The sequence below is a fragment of the Pteronotus mesoamericanus genome, unplaced genomic scaffold (genome assembly GCF_021234165.1).
Source record: "Pteronotus mesoamericanus isolate MK-2021 breed Mesoamerican mustached bat unplaced genomic scaffold, CSHL_Meso_final contig_73, whole genome shotgun sequence".
Taxonomy (NCBI): Eukaryota; Metazoa; Chordata; class Mammalia; order Chiroptera; family Mormoopidae; genus Pteronotus; species Pteronotus mesoamericanus.
Window position 1 is genome coordinate 2,088,835 of NW_026555245.1, and position 14,260 is coordinate 2,103,094.

General features: G+C 43.0%; 1 pseudogene; it reads left to right on the plus strand.

Annotated features, from left to right (window-relative positions):
- Positions 1-9,158: 9,158 nt before the first annotated feature.
- LOC129078400 (alpha-ketoglutarate dehydrogenase component 4-like) lies at positions 9,159-9,464 on the plus strand (annotated as a pseudogene).
- Positions 9,465-14,260: the final 4,796 nt, after the last annotated feature.

The following is a 14,260-nucleotide window of genomic DNA, read 5'->3' on the forward strand; positions in this document are numbered from 1 at the left end:
TGTTTCACTGTCCTGAATGTGCTTTCGCTGAGGCCAATAAATGCTTGCTTTACTGCCACTTTCTCTCTTTTTCATTTTATTTTTTAAAAATTTATTTTTAGTGAGAGGGGGAGGGGAGGAGAAAGAGAGGGAGAGAAACATTGATTGGCTGCCTCTCACCTGCCCCCAACTCGGGACCCGGCCCGCAACCCAGGCATGTGCCCTGACCGGGAATCAAAGTGGGGACTCTGCTTTGAGGGATGATGCCCAACCAACTGAGTCACACTGGCCAGGGCTGCCACTTTGTCTCTTGACGGCAATCTTTCCTTCAAGAAGAAAAGAATCGAGCCTTCATCGTTTGGCTGGTAACAGTACCACGCCTTAAAGGCATGCCTGGGAATCGTCAGGCCTCCTATATCCATCTACCCAGGGTGGGATTGGAGACTAGATATCGAGGACACTAGCAATCGGTCCCTTCACTTTGTTCTTAATCTCCCCCTTTCCCTGTTCCATCAAGACTAGAAGAAGAAGGTTCTCCCCCTTTCTGCATATCAGGGCCATTGAATTGGGTGTGACTCTTTGGAGGAGACAGACCTCCCTAGACCTCACTATTCTAGAACGTCCCAATCATTTTTTCCTAATGATTCATCCCACACTGAAGGCATATTAATGCTTGACATTCTAACAGTTGACACTTTACTATCTCTCTCCTGAGACTCCCGTGCAAGAAAAAAGCATTTGATGTTTCCTCCTGTTGGGCAGTAAATCTTGGTATAAGTTGGAAAAATAGAAATTAAGGCGTGGAGCAGACTTTTATTTTAGCATTGATGTGCTGTGTAAGGAGTCATCACAGCATTCCTCTACTTTTGTAAATTTTTATGAATTCTCTGACCGATCATGAGATGGGTAATGGAACATCAATGAGGAGTGAGGTCCTCCCTAAAGAGAAAAGGGAGGAATTTCCCTCACTAGTTTTATTCTAGTGTATGTCTGTTTTTTTAAAACTCAGCTTAACATGCTATAAAAATTCAAACAGGTTAGAATGCCCTAAAATAGAAAAAAGTCTCTCTGCTCATGCTCCACCACTTCAAAAAACTGGGCACCACTCTCCAGAGATAATCGATAGCTTCTGGCATCGGGTCCTCTGGTGGTTGCCATTAGATATTAATATAATGCATTTATACCCCTCTTTCGTGGTTGGTAAATTTAAACAGTATTTATTGTGTCCCCATTAGAAGGCAGTTGTTCCCAAGTTTTAGTATTTATCAGAAACATCCTGAGGATTTCTTAAAATACCCCCAGAGTTTCTGATTAGCAGGTGGGGGTTAGGCCTAAGAACTTTGTTTTTTAATTATGGTTTATATTCAATATAATTCTGTGTTAGTTTCAGGCATACAGCATAGTGGTTAGACAATCACTTTACAGAGTGTTTCCCCTGATACTTCAAGTACCCACCTGGCACCATGCATATTGAATAATACTAGTATTCCACTGTTACCAGCTATATCCTCTATGCTGCACATGCCTAAGAATTGGCATTTCTAGCAAGGTCCTAGGTGATGTTGGTGCTTTTGTCAAGGACCATATTCTGAGAACCACTTTCATGAAGAATAAGAAGTTACTTTTGACTTATACTGCTTCCTTTTCTCCTTCCTCATTTATGTACTGATTTTTCTTAATTACATATATTTTGATTCTGCTGCTTATCTTTGTGTCTTATGAAAATATACTTCTGTATTTGTTTCTTGATTGGTCACCTTTGGGCAATATTCATTTGCAGCCACAGCTATGAAAAATGGGGAAATATAAGAATTATTTCTGTTTTACAATTTGGTTACATTGTAAGTGGTTTCTTTTGGTGCTTTTACTTTTTTACTTTTACTTTTTACTGTTCGATGCTGTTACAGAGAAATGCAGTTTATGTTTATATTTTTTTCTTGTATCCAGTTACCTTCTTAAACCTTCAGTAATTCTCAGTAACTTGTAAGGTTTTGCATGTTGGTAACTGTATCTCTAATTATTCATTGCTATTGTTGCATAATGCTTCATTTTCTGAGTATACCACACAACAATCCATCTCATATTGATGGACATTTGGTAGTTCAGCCTCCTCCTCCTTTTTCTTTACTGTTACATAATAATGCAACAATAAAATTTTAATTCATGTGCCTTTGTGGACATGTGTGATTTTCTTTCCCAAAATATACCAGAGAGTGGAACTGCTGGGTTGTAAAGACTCAGATACCGCTTACGCACAATTCATTGCCTGTTGACCTGGCTTGTTTTTCCTGTTATTGTCATGGCAACCATCTCTGCGGGAGTTCCGGTGACTTTGCCTAGGCATTCCCTCTTGCCAGTGCTGCTGCCTCTTGTCACCAGCCCTGAATGAGACAAGGGACACCGCAGAACCTTGCTCAGTGTCCACGTGTGTACTGCTGTGAAGTGCAAGGAGTCAACGGCCCATGGGCCAAACCTTTGGGGCTGGGCCAGAGGAGCCAGTGGATAAGCAGTCCCCATAGTCCCCCTGGACTCCTGCCGGGCGGTGCAGTTTGTTTCGCCTCTTGAAGCAGCCAGTAGCACCCCCTGCTGGTGCCTCCTTCCCTGCCTCACTGTGGTCACTTGTAGGAGACTACTTGTCCCTGGACGGGGTGGGATAAAGGGAGTGGAGTAGAGCCCGCCTCCGGAAGCTGCTCGGAAGAACTCCTGGCTGAGTGGGGTGGGAAGAGCGCGGAGGGGTTGTGGAGGGACTGCTCACAACCGACTCAGGTTTGGGGTCTTAGATGACTCACGCTGTGAATGCTGTGCACGGGACTGCGCGGACATCTGGGCTTCAGCTTAGGGCTCACACTAGACAAAGTAGGTGCTCGCAGAGATCCTACTTTGGGGGTTGGTTTGGAGCGTTGAAAACCAGCCAGGGTATGTGATTGTCTAACCGCTATGCTGTGCACCTGAAACTAATACAAAATAATATTGGATGTACACTGTAACTGAAAAAAATTATGGCAGTTCCTTGTTAAAAAAAACAACACATGAATTGTTTTAAAATATCAACCAGCGATTCGGTTTTATATTCAGCATCAGGAGGCTGAAATGAGACTCGGATGCCTGTTACCCGCGTGGATTAGTAAACAGTGTCAGCGCCGTGGCTTAGCCAGCCCTGATTCTGCCCGCCTCACACTGACATAATTTCACTGGTTGAGTGTGTTGTGCTACAGTCTGTGATAGGGTAATTTATGGTACAAATATTTACTGAGACCCTACGATTGCAAGATACTGTCCTAAGGGCTTTAAAAAATTAATTTGATATAAGAGGGCTGATATCAGCCCTCTGTGTAAGAAGTGTTATTATTGCATTTCATAGATGAGAAAACCAAGGCACGGAGAGGTCCCATAATGTCCCTCAAGCCCCGCAGAGGCTGAGCCCTATGAACCCCGGAAGTCGGCCGCGGATCCGTCCGCGGATCCGGCCGCGGATCCGTCCGCGCTCCCAGCCGCTTTGCTGCGCTGGTTCTGTCCGTGGGTCCCTGTCCCTCCCTTTCTCCCGTCTTTCCTTCCTTCCATCTGTCTTTCCTTCCTTTTTCTTTTCCGGTCAGATTTGTTGGGGCATCATTAACACATGGTTATAGTATTATATAATGAACAAGTGGCTGAGTACACCATAATCAAGACCCAGACATTTGCATCCCTCCGAGTTCATGGTTTCTTTTCCTCCATCCCCGGCCGCTGGCGGCCGTTGATCTGCTCTCTCCTGCTGTGGTTTTGCTTTTCTGGAGGCTGTCGCATGAATACAATCATATAATGTGCTGCTTTTTGAGTAGCCTTCTTTCACTGAACATAACGCACATGAAATTCATCCATGTTGTGGCGTGTGTTAGTAGCTTGTTTCTGTTCATGACTGAGGGGTATTCCATTGTATGGATGTTTAACAATTTATTTATATATTTATATATTTACCACTTGATAGCTATTTCTTAGTGTTTTTGTATGAGTAAAGCTGCTGTAAGTGTTTGCATACAGGTATTTGTATGAACATATATTTTCATTTTCTTGGGTAAATACCTAGCCGTGGGGTTGCTGGGTCATATGATAAGCAAATTTTAAATTTTATAAGAAAGAGCCAAACTGCTTTTTCAAAAAGGCTGTACCATTTTCACTGCTGTATTTTTACCAGCCATGAATGATTTTGTCAGTTGCTCTACGTCTTTTTTAACACTTGGTATAGTCAGGTTTAAAAAAAAAAATTACCAAGTCTAACAGGTGTGCAGTGGTATCTCACTGTGGTTTTAATATGCAATTCCCTCATGATGGGCTTGTTTGCTATCTATATGTCTTCTTTGGAATGTTTTCCTAGAAATAAAATTTCATTTCCATTAACCATATGTTTAGTAACCAATATAATGAACTGCCACACTACAAATGGATGTTCACATGAAATTAAAGATTTTTACTTCTCATCGCGACGGAGGGTGCAGAACAGGGGAGCAGTGAGGGACAGGAGCAGCGTTCAAAAGGCAGCCGAGGGACTTGCCACACGCACGGGGGCAGATTGCTGTGAAGCTCTGTGACTGTTTCCTCATCTGTAAAATGAGGTAACAAGAGTAGCTACTGTAAAGAGTTATTGTGAGGATGGTAGGCGGTGACTGAGCGAGGTAAGTAACGAGGTGCCCGACACAGAGCGGGTGCTGCGTGCCAGCGGTCATCATCATGCCCATCACCCGCAGCGCCGTCATCGTCACCGCCGTCATCGTCACCACCTGGTCCGTGACTAAGTTTCATGACCATACACATCACATGTTCACATATACATCACATCTAAATATACATTTAGAACATTCACTCGTTTGTCTCATTTCAGAACTGGAAAGGAATTAGTCCAATCCCCAAGTATAAAACAAGACAAGTAGATTTGGAGAGTGTGTCTTGATTGCATAGTTAGCATGGCCAGCAATTGGAAGACCCTGCGAATACTGTAGGAAATGCCAATCCAAATATGGAAAAATCTCAATAATTTCCAGACCTGCTTTGGCATCTGGAAAAGTACAATAGCTGGCTCTTCACGGTTCCTCCAGGTTTTCTAGCAGTCAATAGACCCACCCTACCATAACTCAGATACTTCTTGAAGGGCCCAGACTAATGTTTAAAACATGCACAGAATTAAACAAGTGTATAAACTACTTTGCAACTTGCAAACACATTTAGGTGAATAGATATCATTTTAATTAGGTGGAGATATGTCTATTTTTTGCTGGTACAGTTCAGTACTGACTCCCTTTTCTGATAAGACATTGTGATGTTATGATATTGTAATGGGGTTTTGGTTGGCTGAATGAATCTTTGGGGAAATAAATTTAAACCAAATTTAATTCATTGCTCTGAAATTGTTTTAGCTATTGACGCCAGTGGTCACCAAAGCAGGTCTCCTATTTTTCAATGTGAGGGGAGAATATATATGTAATAACTCAGTGAGTCCACTGAGGGGAGCCATTTCCATAGCGAAGATAGAGATGAGGAATGGAGGATCCGTTCAAGATCCAACAGCATCTTTAGGGTATAAAGATAAAATTGCTAATGCACAGGATCTTCAGATTCCTAAAAGCACTATAATTTTATAATTATCAGACAAAACCATATTCAAAAAGGCAAGGCAAACATTTAGCCGCACCGATTTGAAATAAAAATCCCATGGTAGGTAAAGTACCTTTTTTCCCCCTTAGCACTCCCTTCAGAAATATCCAGCACCAAATAAAAGTCCGTTGTAGGTGACAATAGCACTAGATGTTTATTAAGGGCTTGCTCTGCGCTAAGTCTGTCATAAGTATTGACCTATTTATCCTCACAATGCTCCGACAGAGGTGGACAAAGTTATCACCATCCTCATTTCACAGCTGGGGAATGGAGGCACAGAGCAAAGGGAACTGCCCGCGGTCGCGGAGCTAGTGAGAAGCAGGCAATCTGGCTCTGGACGCCAGAGCCTTACCCTCCATTTGCTGCCTTCCAGTAGGAGAGTCCATAGTCCTGGCTGAGTGACTGATGAAGGAGAAAGTGAGAGAGTGAGACAGTGACCTGTGGTAGTCTGGGCAGTGGCTCCAGTGGTCAGAAGCAGAAGTATTTTCACTTGAGACCCAGGGAGAAAGTCAAAGTAGAGGAGTTGCATCAATATAGCACTAATGTCAAAATAAAATAGATGGAAATGAACTTGTTTTAAATATATTTTAATATTGGAAACTTGGTCAAAAGTCCTTCGGGATAATGACTTTGAGGATGTAGAAGGAGGGTTTGACCCAGCTGAGGTGAACATGGGCATCAGAAATGCAATTTCAATGAAAAACATTCTGTGTTGTAGAACACTGCACTTTATTATGATTTCATTTCTCTATGTTTTATTAACATTTTCAAACTTGTCTCATCTTCCTGGCTTGTCTTTAAAAGTTTTTTCTCTCCTTTTTTATTTCCGTTTTTGCAGCTGTTTTCAAATACTCTTTGCCATAATTTCTTGGCTCCGATGATATGTGAACCCCAATTTGCCTGGTGTTAAAAGAGCTCTTACAGAGGAATCCAAAAAGGTTAGAGGTAAGCCAGTTTTCCTGACTTAAAATGATTCAGCCACACTATATTCAACACATGAAATACCAAAGATGAAAAAACAAATGAAGCATTTATAATCCAAAAGAGAGGGGAAAAAGATCTCTTTAAAAATATCTCATGTGGAGACTAAGAGATGTGCTTCTTGGAGCTTGGAGGAGCTCATGACCCATAGCTGTGTTCACTTTTACATTATTTTCTTGACTTAACACACACACACACACACACACACACACACACACGGTAAGTTAGAAAAACTGACTACAGAGACTATCTGCTTTGCCAGGGAAGTGAGAGAATCCTAATTTATTATCCTTGAGTAATCTCTTTTCCTTGGTTCTATGAAAAGATTGTTATAAAACTCAACAAATATCCCTTAGGAACAAAACCAATGTTTGTTCATTTATAAAGCAGAAATTAATTCACACAGTTAAATATAATTTTAACTTCAAGGTGGTATAAAAAAAGACATTTGCCATTGAAGTTTTGCCTGTTTGCAGGTATCAGCTGTTTGTCCAGAAGCCTTTCTGGACCCTCTCAGGTGCTTCATTTTAGTTCAGAATAAGAAAAATAGACAGTTCTGGAATTTTGGTCAACTCCTTGTCCATCTGGTTGGAAAAAAAGTGACTTTTTAAAAAAAAAATCCCAGTTTGATTTAACCTCACAAAAGGCTTGAGAATAGCCAGAAAGGGATCCCAGGCCAGTGGGAGTCCGAGGGAGTAGGGGAACCAGAGAAGGCGGGGGTTCAGCCACAGTGTGCCGAGACTCATAGCTAGAGAACCCACATCTGTCACTAAGTTCCAAAGGAACTGAGGACCTGGGAAGGTGAAAGAAGCCACCTAGAGCAGGGTCTGTGCCGCCACAAGCACAAAACGAGGGCTGGAGAGCCAAGGCAAAGGTGGAGAATGTCTAAGGCCCTGCCTCTGAGGGCCCTCGGGTTGCTGTTTGGGGAGTGGTGTCCTCGCCACATGTCCCACGGAGAGGTCAGATCCATCAAACTACATGGTTGGCTTAAAACCACAAAGGCAAGGGGAAAAAACCCACATCTAACTATGTTATAAAAAAGGTCTGCCTGGTAAATGGCATTTTAAGAAAAAATTAAGACACTCTCTCTTAAGAGCTTAACCCTTGATTTAGGGATGAAAACAACGGGGTGAGCAGGGAGGAGTTTGGGTTGGGAAGTCTCACCCACATTCGCTCTGTCACCAGGAAAACTCGCTCCTGGCCCCTACCTTTTTTCCCTTTCCCTTCCTGCCTTACTTGCTCCACTTTAACCATTTTGATGAGAGCTGGTGGTGACTCAGAACCAGGGTTTCCCAAAGCCCATGACTGCGTAGGTCATGGGGGAAGGGTTGGGAAAACCCATACGTAGAAGTAAGAACTATGCTTCTTTATTTTACTTTATTTTTCAATTACAGGTTACATTCAATATTATTCTGTATTCGCTTCAGAGGAACTATGCTTCTTTTGTACTGTCACCCACCAGGTGTGTGATGGCTCCTACTGATTTACGTGTCAACTTGGTTGGGCCATGGTGCCAAGACCTGTGGTCAAACAGTATTCTGGATGTTTCTGTACAGGTGTTCTTTGGATGAGATTAACATTGAAATCAGTGGGTCTTAGGTAAATATGTTCCCAAAAGAAACATATGTCCGAAAAGACCCCAAATATGTTTCTTGTGGGAACCTAATACCTGGATGTACACCCTGAAGCTGACCCATATTCTTTCCTGCCCTAGGAGAAGGATCCTATCATTTATTTTTGCATTTTGATGGAATTTCCTTTTTCAAGACAAAGGATTAAGATGTATGTCTTTGGAATTATATGTACGGGGATTGCCTGCTCATTATACTGGGAACTTGAAGAAGATGCATGACATGTGTGGCAGGACACAACTGTTTAGAGGAGCATAGCGAACATTTACTGTGCTTGGTTTTAAGTACTTTACATACTTTTACTCATTTAATCCTCACTACGGCCCCATGGGATGGATAATACCCATTCATAGATGAGGACACTGAGATAGCTAGTAAGTGTCAGACTGGCTCTGAAGTCAGCTGTCTTAACCACTCTAATGCCTGTCTCTGAAAATGGAAAAGTAATTCATTTGTTTTCCCTCCTTTTTTTTTTTTTTTTTTTTTGCAGTAGAAGAGTGGAATGCAATATCTTTTGCCCCAAACCTCCTGGGTAATGTACTCTAGTGTGAAAAAACTAGATGAAAAGTTGGCTTAATAAAGAAATGGCTGTGGGTGTAGGACAAGATCTCTAAAACAAAGTGAGGTCAAAGGATGGGGGAGAAGAAATGGGATTATGGAGCTGATCTGAAAGAAGTTGCCCAAGGAATAAAGATTCTCACCCTAGGACGACTTGCATGCGTATATACACTTAGCCAAAGACCATCATGAATGATGGAGTATGTTGTCCTTTTGTGACTCTCAACGAACCATGCTTCCTGGTATCCACACACTTGTGTCGTCTCTTCCTCTTGAGTCTGCTCTAGGCCTGTGAGTGGCTTTAACCAGTAGAATGATGCAGAGGTGCCACAGTGCCAGTTGTGGACTTCAGTTTTAAGGTCTGGGCCCTTCCCAGGGGTCATAATGGGTAGCAAGATGGTATGTGCTAGTAGGGTTGTTCAGGCAGTCAAGCTACATACTCCATTATTAAGGCTCCCTGACAGAAGAGACAATCCTAAACCCAGTGTGTCAGAAATTTTGAGATGGGCAGGACCACCATCTCACTCTTCTTCAATTTCACAGCATTCTAAGGGAAGTACTCACGACATTGGCTGATGAATCAGGGTCCACCAGACACTGCAGAAATAATGAAGACATCACCTTAGCTATACAGAAGGAAACACGTCTCAAGAAAAAATCAAATTTATCCAATGTGAAGGTCCAGAATAATCACTGACAATGTGGTTGCTGTTTGTTATCAGACAAAAGAATAGTCTTTACAATAAAGAACTTCTAAAATAACAAATGAGAAATTGTGCACTACACAACTTTAATAAGTGTTCTGTAAAAGAAGAAATAGAGACCATTTAGATGGAAACTTATATCTTCTAGTTTATTGTACACATCCTTATTAAAGGAAACATTAAAAAAGAGGTCTGATAGTTACAATTGCACGTTCTCAAATATCCTGCTGGAGAGACTACATGAAGAACCATGCGGAGAAGCCGTGTGGAGAGGGAGAAGCCCTGAGGTTACGCGGAGAAGGGCAAAGAACCCAGCTGACCCCAGTCAAGTGGCTCAGCCATCTTCCAGCTGTGCAAGCCGTTCTCGTGGAAGCACCAGAAGTATGAGAGGAAGCCCCAACAGACATTGCATGGGGCAGAGGAAAGCCATTGCCCTGTCCCCTGCCTGAATTCCTAACCACGGGATTATGATAAATAAAAGGTTGTTGGTATAGGCCAGCCACTACATTCTGAGTAGTTTGTCTCAGCAGTTGGTAACTCAAACAGTTGTCCCATTTGCACCCCCAGAAAAACAGAGGCTTCCTCTGCTCCTGGCCTGCCCTACTTTACTTGATCCCAGTGTCATAGATCCTGGCGAGAACTTCACTTCCCCTGTATCCAACATCTTACCTAGCAGCAGTGATGTCAGGGGCTTTACATAAAATTTTCCTGGTTACCTTATATGGACAATCACGCTTCCCTCTGTTTCTCCTATAATGTCTTGGGATCCGCATAAGCGCAAACAAGGAAAGGGAGTGGAGACTAGGACATCTGGTGGGATAGCATCATCATTAATTTTATGTGTTATCTTGGTTGGGCCATGGTGATCTAATATTTGGTTAAACAGTATTCTGAACGTTTCTTTACAGGTGTCTTTTGGATGAGATTGACATCGAAATCATGGTCTTTGGGTAACACAGATCACAATCTATAATGTGAGTGGACCTCATCCAATCAGTGGAAGGCCTTTATAGAACAAAGACAGACCTGCCTAGAGCAAGAAGAAATTCTGCCCACAGAAGGCCTTCAGGCTCGAGTGGCAACTCTTCCTTGAGTCTCAAGCCTGGTGGCCTGCCCCATCAGATTTTAGATTCTTGAAACAACCTCCACAATTGTGTGAGCCAGTTCCTTAAAATCTCTCTCTCCCTCTCTCTCTCTGTGATATGTGTGTGTTTATGAGGCTGTTGGTTCTGTTTCTGTGGAGAACCTAGACCATCACAGATTATAAGATGCTACGGATATTCTTCTTGTTGCTGAATAAAATAAACTCAGGACCTTCCAAGCTGGAACAGTAGTGAATGACCCCTTGTTACATGCACTAAAGCAATTATTGGATTGAAAATTTGGAGCTGTGTGTTAGGCTTCTGGCTCTGCCCCTCTGTGACCTTGGGAAAACCAATCAACCTTCCTGGGCCCCAGTTTCATTATGGCTATAGCTCTCAAAAATTTCTGTAATTTAAATATGGTTATTAGGATGAAAAAAGAAACAATGGAGCCATTGTTACTGCAATAATGAGTGCTTAATCATGGACCAGGTGGGGACCATATAATAAGTTGTTTTTTTTTTTAAAGCTCTAAAAAGTGGGCATATTTTGCATTTCCTACTTTCTACAATTTAAGTTGTGTGAGCTGAACAGAGGCAACTTCTTGGGGGTTACCATACTTACTCAATTACCCAGAGACATTAACTAGCACACCTGTTCACATTTACCTTTTTATTACTTGGCCTCAGAGCCAGTAAAATTATAGTTTGCCCAATTCATTTTCATAATGCATTGATTGCTTTTAATCATATGTTTTCTCCCAAGTGTCTGAGTGGGTTGGGGAGAATGGCCATATAAATGTCAGTGTCTATCACTTATAGTGGACCCCAAACAGATTCTCTTTGACTTAAGAGGCCTGATATAGGGAGTGTGCCCACTGGGTCTGGGATGTTTGCTCTCTGGTTTTAGTGCTTTCCTTTGCTAGCATGTTTGCTGGAGTGATTGCAGGCCTATGTAAACATGGTAGCTCAAGATCCTCGTGGACCGTGATGGGGGACTTGCATGGTTTTGTGCTTTCCCAGAGCAGTGTCTCACGTCACTAAGTGCCCATTGACCAGGATTGGCTCAGGACACTTTTATAATAAAACAATTGTGACCCAGAGCTGGCAAACAGAGCAATTCTCTGACTTGCTGGGGACACAGACACAGAGGTGAAATGATTTTGTGGTTCATGACTATCAAATGTTTTCTGACTCCTGGGAAGACCCTCTCTGTCTTGTTGGATGGAACCTGGTCTCTGGACAGACCTGGTCTCTGGCAGGTTGGTTGCTACTGTTACGTGTGGAGTTCTAGAACCACAGAGATTTGAGACTGGAAGGGGTGACTTAGAGATGGTGGGCTTAGTGGTTTTCAAACTAATTTTAGCTATGGAGCCTTTGTTTAAAAGAAATGTGTTACAGAGGTGCAGTGTAGAAAGCTGAGGGAAGGGAGCACTTCAGGTTAAAGTGATCAGGGCAGGGCAGGAGGGCCAACATGTCCCAGGGCTTCATGCTTAGGCCTCACAATGACCCGAAGGGGGAGCCTCTGAGAACCAGCAATGTGGTCCAACTTCTTCTCTTACAGATGAGGAAACTGAGGCCCAGGGATGTGAAGAGCATCTGCAAGTGAGCAAAGCAGTGAGAAACTTCTCCCTCAAGTCCTTCCCCACACCACCACACTTGTGAATTTATTGCCATTTTAATGTTCATTATTTTGATCGTCCTTTTTCTCATGTAAGTCCCTGTAGCATTTCATATAATAATGGCTTGGTGACTATGAACTCCTTTAGTTTTACCTTGTCTGGGAACCACTTTATCTGCCCTACAATTCTAAATGATAGCGTTGCTGGAAAGAGTAATCTAGGTTGTAGCTCCTTGCTTTTTATCATGTTGAGTATCTCTTGCCAGTCCCTTTTAGCTTGCAAATTTTCTTTTGAGAAATCAGCTGGCAGTCTTATGGGAACTCCTTTGTAGGTAGCCATCTGGTTTTCTCTTGCTGCTTTTAAGATTCTTTTTCTATATTTAAACTTTGGCATTGTAATTATGATGTGTCTTGGTGTAGTCCTCTTTGTATCCATCTTGTTTGGGTCTCCCTGTGCTTTCTGGACTTGTATGTCTATTTCCTTCACCAGATTAGGGAAGTTTTCTTTCATTTTTTTTCAAATAAGTTTTTAATTTCTTGACCTTCCTCTCTCCTTCTGACACTCCCATAATTCAGATGTTGGTACGTTTAAAGATGTCCCAGAGGTTACTAAGCCTATCCTCATTTCTTTAAAATTCTTTTTTTCTTCCTGCTGTTCTGATTGACTGTTTTATTCTTCCTTATGTTCCAAATCATTCATTTGATTCTGGGGTTCATCCTCTCCACTGCTGGTTCCCTGTAGATTTTCCTTTATTTCATTTAATGCAAACTTCCTTTTTGCCTAGGTCTTTTTTATGCAGTTGTAGTACCCAGTGAGTTCCTGGAACATCCTGATAACCAGTGTTTTGAATTGTGCATCTGACAGATTGCTTATCTCCATTTCATTTAGTTCTGTTTCTGGAGTTTTGTTCTGTTCTTTCATTTGGGCCATATTTCTTTGTGTCCTCATTTTGGCGGCCTCCCTGTGTTTGTTGCTGTGTATTAGGTAGAGCTGCTTTGACTCCCTGTCTTAGTGCACCTGTTAAGTTGCATGGAGTGGAGCCTGAAGTACTCACCCTGGCAGGGCAAATCCTCTCATCACTCTGTTGCTCTGTTGCTCTGTGTGGGGGAGGGTTCACAGCGGGAACAATGCCGCTGCCTGTCCTCGAAAGTTTTGCCTGGGAGGAAGCTGTCCCCATTCCCATTTCACTTTCTCCACATATGTCACTGGCGCTCTTCTAGTTGTTGCCCTGGTGCTGAATCCCAGAGAGGGTGGGTGTGCGTGAGTCCTAAGTCTGTTGCAGACCCTTTAAGAGGACGCAGTTTCCTCTGCCATCCCACCCCCACTAGTTTTTAAAGCCAGGAGTAATGGGGACTTATCTTCCTGGCGCTGGGACCCAGGGCTGGACAGTGTGGACTGGGGCTGGGATCCTTTATTCCCAAGGTGTCCCTCCCATTTATTATCCACTACACACAGGTGTGGGACTGCTGTTTCCATTTCTGTGCCTCTCTGTGCCACTCTGAGTCTCTGTGCCTCTCCAGACCTCTCCATGTCTCCACCCCTCCTACCCTCCTACCCTTCTGGATGAATGTGGCTTCTTCAAATCCTTGGTTGTCAGACTTCCACACAGCTTGATTTTCTGACAATTCTGGGTGAAATTTGTTTTGTAGTCTAGTTGTATATTTTTGCTATAGCTGTACGTGGAGGACATATTCTGGTGCAGGTTGTGACTAGCCCTGGGCAAACTGGAGCTACAAAGTGATCCACAGTTTGTGGCTGCCTCTGCTGGGCCTAGGTGTGTGCAGAAAGGACCAAGCTGCATATTAAGGCTAGCTTTTACTCACACTGGGCAGGGAGCAGGTCAGCCAAACTCCAAGGCACCCTGAGATCTGCCTCTGCCCACCTCTACCTGCTGGCTGTTTGTTAGACTCAGTCACTGAAAGACCCTCTGGTGGTACTTGAGTTGCACAAGGTAGGCTCTCAGTGAATCACCAGGCAGGAGCAAGCAGTGTTCACCAGATTTATATAGGTTCAAACTTAGAGCCAGTGCTGAGTGTGAGGCCACTCAGCAAATGTCCCAGTATATACCAAGTCTTGCTG